The sequence below is a fragment of the Nicotiana tabacum genome, chromosome 7 (genome assembly GCF_000715075.1).
Source record: "Nicotiana tabacum cultivar K326 chromosome 7, ASM71507v2, whole genome shotgun sequence".
Taxonomy (NCBI): Eukaryota; Viridiplantae; Streptophyta; class Magnoliopsida; order Solanales; family Solanaceae; genus Nicotiana; species Nicotiana tabacum.
Window position 1 is genome coordinate 126,076,198 of NC_134086.1, and position 7,990 is coordinate 126,084,187.

The following is a 7,990-nucleotide window of genomic DNA, read 5'->3' on the forward strand; positions in this document are numbered from 1 at the left end:
TTAGAGGGTAACTCACTTACTGGAAAAATGCCAAAGAGTTTGGCTTTGCTTCCAAATCTTGAACTTAGGTTAGATTATTTTAATAGTTATGAAGGTGGAATTCCACCCGAGTTTGGTTATATTAGTACCCTTAAGCTGCAAAGATTCTTTAAGTTTGTTAACTAACCTATTAATTGCACTTGTAGTACTCAGTGCTTTCCAATAATTCTTTGCTATTGTTCTGGAAAATGAAACTTGTCAGTCTTTTTGATATTACAAAATATTTTCATCCTTGGTACTATCATGTTTAAGATCTTTATTTGTGCTCTGTTTAACAGACTCGACATCATGGTAAGTAGAGCAGTTGTGTAATGTATTAGGATACTTAGTACTATTAGCTAAGGTGTAGCAATATCGTATAGTGCACTTTCATTTTTGCATTCTCCTTGGGTTCTTTTCAATTGCACACTTGATGCCTGAATTCAAACTTTTCATTTCTGATCAAATTCCACTAAGAAGTTCTGCATCTGAAAATTTGCCAGAATTATCGATGGTCCGGTTGACAACTTCAGGCCAAAGCCACTATCAGTGATCATAGTTAAATAAATCACATCATTTTCCTGCAATGGAAAAGTAATTTGCCAATGGCAATGCCATCTCTGAACCACCTTTGAAATGAAACTTGAGCTATGGCAAAGAAACTGTTTTATGGCTGGAAATATTGAAACATGGCCTTAAAGCTGTTAATTTCTCAATATTTTTTAGTTCTTGAAATACCCTTAACTTGGTTCAAAAATGCACTAAGCATCGAAAACGCCATGATTCATGTATGTGAAAGTTGTGCCTGAATCCACAATACTCCCTCCATTCCCATTAGAATAAGGTGTCAAATACTCCTTCCATTGTGATAATAAAATGCACATTATTTTTGTGTTTGGATAGACATTATTTGGATAGTTGATAATACTTGACATCTTTTTGTTTGTTCAGTTGATACTCTTACTAAACCACATAAAATAGTATTGTATGTTTAGTTGGTTGCACCTCAGTTCTTGTAGTCATATTAGTTTAATGAGGTTAAGGAGTTTCTGAAGTAGTTTCTAATCTATTTTTATTTAGTTTTTTTTTGGAGTAGATACTTGATATGATATCTTGGAGTTTATGTTATAATGTTTTTTTAGCTGAATATTTCTACCCCTACCATACTGTCTAATGTAAATAAGCCTCTATGGTTCCCTCTATTTTAAATCAAAGTCTAATTATTATTATTTTTTTGTAGGATGATGATGCGTAAACCAACACTACTTGCAATCTGGTTCATGTGCTGCACAAGTCGGAAGATTTGTCTTTTGGGTTCTATTAGATTAGAATTTAGTGACCTTGGACAGATGATGTTTTTATCCTTTTCAGTAAAAACTTTTAGAAGTATTTAGATTTTAGAAGGGTGTAAATATCTAGTACAACAACTTTATATATTGACCTTTTGCATATATATAATATTCAGTAGTTTATATACATTTGTTAAAAATCTAAAAGCATATAGGAATTATATATAGCAACAATTCATAAGTTGTTGCTAAAAACATTTCACGAAACTTATATGCAACAATTAATGTTGTTGACACAAAGTAACTTATTGCCGCAATAACGCTTGTTGCTAAAATTCTTGATAATAAATTAACTAGCAATTCCCGCTACTTTTTTTGCAACAACTTATATTGTTGGAAAAATGATTGAGTTGTCGCAACAATTATTGTTGCTGCTGAATATTTTTATAAACCACAATTATATGCCTTTATAACAACAAAATAAAATTTATTGCAACAACAAGATTTATTGCGATAATTTAGCTTTTTGGCAACAACATTGGTTTTTGTTGCGTAGATTTTCCGCATCGGAGTTTGCTGCAACAACGTGCAACAACTTATTTTTTGTTGCGAAAAGTTTTTTTCGCAACGACAACCAACATATTACAACAAAAAATATTGTTGCAAATTTCGTAGTTTCATGTAGTGTGTAAGTCTTAATGTTTGATATTGTTTACGGGTAAAATCAGGGGCTAAGTTTTTCACAATTCACCGACAAGGAAACAAGAAAAGCACGGCTCGATACGACTACAAGCGAGGCCGAAGGACCCATCGTATTGGAACTCGAGAGAAGTGAATAATGCATATGGGATCAAGCACGGTGACATAACAGACCCAGGCTAAGTAAGATTTCTGGACCACGAGAAATGAGGAGAACGGTTAGCATGACGAGTAGGGAGCCGTAATATTTGCCCTCAGTCGGATATTATGGCGCGAATCCTGTCCAATATCAATTGCGGATTGACATTAATTCACCAGAAAAATGAGATTTTTACCTTATTTAAACTTGTACTAGGACTGAAATTCCTCTACTACTTAAATGAGAAGTTTCTTTTATTTTGACACACTATGACACGCAAATCAAAGGAATAAAGGTATGTTTTTGTCTACTAGCTACCGTTGAAAGTGTTCTTCACTTGATCTTCTTTATTTCCGACGGAGCTTGTATGGAGGGTCCGATCGAGGACGAATCCCACTGTTCAACTTAAGATTAGGCTTGATCATCATATTGGGATTGGTTTGATCATTTATTTTATTTTTAACTTAATTACATGTTGTTCTTAACTATTCGTATTGAATTAAATCACATATTCTTTAAACCGCGTACAAATTTAATTGTTACACATTTTTTAGGGTAAACAGTTTGGCCACCATGTCCCGGGCCCACGGCGGAAGGCGCGGGCTATAGCACACGAAAATTTGGGACTCGCGCGGATTTCCGGTTTTATGGCCGTAAAATGCCAAAAAACATAATTTGGTCATGGAGGAGCGGTGATTATGGTTCCTTAGGCCGTATTCGACGTCCCAGAAAAATTTTAGGCGATCCGGGTCCGGGGTCCCGGGTCCACGGCGGAAGGCGTGGGCTATAGCACACGAAAATTTGGGACTCGCGCGGATTTCCAGTTTTATGGCCGTAAAAATGCCAAAATACATAATTTGGTCATGGAGGGGCGGTGAATATGGTTCCTTAGGCCGGGGGCTAAGGATAATAGTGATGAGTTGATACGAACCATATTTTATGCTTATTCTTTGAAGTTTCGATTCCAGGTTAGCCCAAGGATGTCAAATTCTCAGTCTGCTCACTTGAACGTTGACGCTGAGTCAAGCCATCATGTGAGAATAATAACGTGATGCCTAGTAATGATGTGCCCATGTCGATCCCAATAGTGTCTCAACCGCCGATCCGATCTATGCTAACTCACAGGTGGCCATCAACATCAATCTACCGACTGATCCCGAAAACAGCATTTGTAGGGGACCTCGGCCAGTGGCTTGGGAGGCGCCCAAAGGCGAATGTGATGGAGTAATCCTGCGGTTGATTTTCGAAATATTGCAGGCTCAGCAAGCAGTGATAGCATAGTTACAAAACCAGAGCTATACCCCTAACAGGGGCGAGTCCGAGTAGTCACGGAAAAATACTTGGAGGGATGAACAAGTTGTCGTGAAACCGAGCAAATTCAGGCCCTAGGAACCTTCCGAGATGATGAAGATGCTCGAAGCATTGACAAAACAGATGGAGCCTGGCGAGAAAAAGATTGAGGCCAACGACAAGAAGGTGGAAACGTATAACTCTAGGGACGATCAGATTCCGGGAGCGCCTCCGATATTGAAGGGACCGAACTCCAAAAAGTTTATTCAGAAGCCTTTCACCTCGAGTGCGGCACCGAAGTCAATCCCAAAAAGGTTTCGAATGCCCGACATCCCCAAGTATAATGGGACCATGGATCCAAATTAGCATGTAACCTCTTATATATGTGCAATTAAAGTGAATGATTTGGAAGATGGCGAAATCGAGTTGATATTGCTGAAAAATATGGGGAAACATTGTCCAAGGGAGCGATGATATTGTATCACAACTTACCTCCGAATTCTATCGACTTGTTTGTTATGCTTGAAGATACTTTCGTAAAGGGCTATGCTGGTGCCATCAAGGTCGAGGCCAGGAAATCAAACCTATTCAAGGTCAAGCAGAGGGATAACGAGATACTTAGGGAGTTCGTGTCGAGGTTCCAGATGGAACAAATGGATCTGCCACCGGTTGCAAATGATTGGGCCGTTCAGGAATTTACTCACGGGCTCAAACCCCAAAGTTCTGTCGCCTCTCAATAGCTAAAACAAAACTTGGTGGAGTACCCAGCGGTCACCTAAGTCGACGTCCACAACAGATATCAATCGAAGATCACAGTCGAAGACGACCAACTCGAGGCCCCTTCTGGATCTGTTTACCATATGAGAATCGATGACAAGTCTAAGAGAACCATTAATCAATAGACGGGGTCGGTCCGAGATTGATATCGTCCATATAGCACAGATCGGGGGAAAACGGATATGGGTACCACCCGACACAGAATGAGAAGAGAAATGATCGAGGACCAAGCGGCTGGGGCCTGATGAGCAAGAGTAGGTTTGACAGGCCGCACGGGAGCAGGGAGGCACTAAGACTATCGGAGTATAATTTCAACGTGGACGTTACAAGAATATTGCCAGCCATATGGAGTATCAAAGAGACTAAGTGGCCCCTACCATTGAACTCCGACCCTACCCAGAGAGATCCTAATTTGATGTGTAAGTACCACGGTACTCACGGTCATAGGACCAAAGATTGCCGACAACTATGAGAAGAAGTTGCTTGACTGTTCAATAATGGGCACCTCCGAGAATTTCTAAGTGAGCGAGTGTGTGTGTGTGTGTATATATATATATATATATATATATATATATATATATATATATATATATACATACATATATTCCAAAAAGTATTTACAAAGGAACGATAAAACGGTCTCAAAATAAATAAAAAAGAAAATATTCAAAAAAAAAAGAGCTAAGGCATCTCCGCATAATTTTCACCGGAGCTCGACTCGGCACCGGAACCTTCGAGGCCTTTGGGCTCATGAAACTTTTTTGCCTCAGCCTCAAGCCTCTTGAACTCTTCAAACTCGGCCGACAGATTAAATCCTCGGGCGTGGATCTCATCGAGGGTCTCCCTATGGGACAACCGCTTTACATACTCGGCCTTCGTCATCAAACGAACCTCGGCTATCTCCACCTCAGTTTTATACTGGGCCAGTATTTCTTCGATCTTGGAGGAATTGATTGAGGTTGCCTCTAACTTGGACTTCAATGCAGTATATTCTCGGTCAAGGTCATCCCGTTCCGAGACAACTGAATCTAGTTGTGCCCGAAGTTCGTCATTTAGTTGAGACCACTTGTTGGCCTTATATTTCCACCCAGAGCTGGTCCTTGACCAACACCAAGTCCTCTTTTGTATCCTCTTTTTTTGAGGCTAGAAGGTCCATCCCGCTCCTCAGCTTTTTGGCAGAAATGTTGAGCTCATTCATCTCGGCCCGGAGCTGGTCAATTAGGTCTATCTTCTCTTGTACCTGCAAGGTTGCGTCGTTAGTCACTACGCGTAACCTCTCATTTATAACCTAAAAATCCTTATCTTCTTGACCAGGTCGACATGTTCCCATTTCATGGACAGAACCTCATTTTGAGCTTTTTCTAGCCGGCTCGAATAATAGGGAGGTCCTTGAGGGCCTCATCTTTTTGCTCACTGAGAACCCTATACATGTTCTTCTGCCAGACTTGCTCTTTGAGCTCGAAGTTAAGATGGATGACTTTCATTCGAGACTGAAGGAAGCTTTCATGGTGGAGCACCAAAGCCTAAAAATGAAACGATAAGATCATGAGGACATGCTGAAGTTAGTTAGATAAGACGCACGAAGGGCACAAGGAAGGAGAAACTTACCCGGTTCAGTGCCTGTTGTTACACCTCATGTTTTCTTACATGAAAGTATGCCATAAGTAAATTGATGAAAGCTCGGATATGAGATGTTACATCCCGTTTTTTCGTACGTTAAAGTTTCGCCGTAAGTTAATCGACGTAAGCTCGGGAATGAGATTATTTTGAGGCTATAAGTAATATGCTATTTCAAACAAGTGATAAGTGAATTCTTGAAGGTGAGAGGGTAAGCAAATCGAAGAAAATGAGTTTCGTCGAAGTTCGACATTTTGAGATAAAATACGGTCCGAGCTATAATACCCGGTATTTATGAACTAGTGTCATATAAGGTACCACTTGACCATAATAATAAGGTGTACAAAGTGTGTTAAAAGTAAGTAGTATTTTAAATTGAGATAGTTCCTAATTATTTGGATAATTGAGTAATTATTAGTTAGTGGGGGATTAACAAATTAATTAAAGAATTAAGTGGATAATTGTTGGATAAGCCTAAAGGGCTCAACATGGAAGCAAATCAAATTGGGAGATAAATGACTCTTTGATTTGCAAACTATGTGGCACAATTAGAATAATAGTTGGCTAAGTCATCTACATCTATATATAAGAGACATCTTAAACATTAAGATTTTGTAAGTAAGATGGGTAAGTAAGATTCTGTAAGTAATATGGTAGGTAACGTGAGTAATTCATATATGCATCTGCATACATCACATAAGCACGTAAGATATTCAACAATTCAAAGTAATGTGAGATTTTGTAATTATAAAGGAGTACGGTGAAATCTTTCTCGAGAATATCATACGGAATTTTTCCTACTTCGATCCGCTATTACGTGTTATCGCAATTGACATATGTTAAAGGGATTGTCAAGAGAATCGGCTCAGGTATGTTAAATTTATCCCTTCTTTCTTTTGGCATGATTTATACGACACAAACGAAACAAGCAAATGCACAATTTTCATAAATAACTATATTCATAGAAATACTAGAATGCTTATGTTCTTGATTCCCCATGTGTCATATTATTCTATCATTTGTTCATGGGTCTCAGAAAATATGTAAGTTGATAAATTTTATTTCATGATATTAATCAAAGGCATAATGGTCTTATGACACTCCGAAAGATTTTATTGACATACTTCTCATGCATTGCATTCATTTACATTGACTCATGACCCGATGGCGGTATATACACGTATATATATATATATATATATATATATATATATATATATATATATATATATATATATATATATATGTGTGTGTGTGTGTGTGTGTGTGTGTGTGTGTGTGTGTGTGTGTGTGTGTGTGTGTGTGTGTGTGTGTGTGTGTGTGTGTGTGTGTGTGTGTGTGTGTGTGTGATTTGCCCACAGTGACCGAGATGATATAATGGGATGCCCTCAGAGGCTTGATGATGTTATGAACGCATATACTCATGCATGGTATAACATTTATACGCATATGCTTGACATTGTAATATTAAATGATTCACAGAGCTATTTAGATATACATGTTAAGTCTTTTGACTCAATGTCTCTCTCATGTCTATTGTTTACTGATTTTCATTCCTTACCTACTCGGTACATTTTTGTACTATTGTCCCTTTTTGCCTGGGGACGTTATGTTTCATGCCCGCAGGTTCCGATAGACAGGTTGAGATTCCTCCAATTAGGTTATCAGCTCAGCAGAAGATGTTGGTGCACTCCATTTGCTCCGAAGTTGCTTATGTGGTCAGTATGATTAGACATGTATTGATTAGTATAGAGTGACCCTGTCCCGACCTTTATGATATTTATGTACTCTTAGAGGCTTATAGACATATATCATGTATATGAAATATTGTATAGCCTTGTCAGCCTATGTTCAGTGTACGAGTGATCATTTTGGCCTTATAGGCCCGTATGTCATATGTATAAGTTTTTATGTTAGGTTGGATCGTTGTATATTGAGTATTCCCATATGTTTATTCTAATTAGCCCATGACAGCCTATTTGGACCATTTGCCAATGATAGTAAGATGAGAAAGATATGTGACGTTGGTACTCGGTTGAGTAAGGCACCGGGTGCCCATCGCGGCTCATCGGTTTGGGTCGTGACAAAAGTGATATAAGAGCAGTTCTATACTAGGGAGTCTATAAGCCGTGTCTAGTAGAGTCTTGTTTATAGGTGTGTT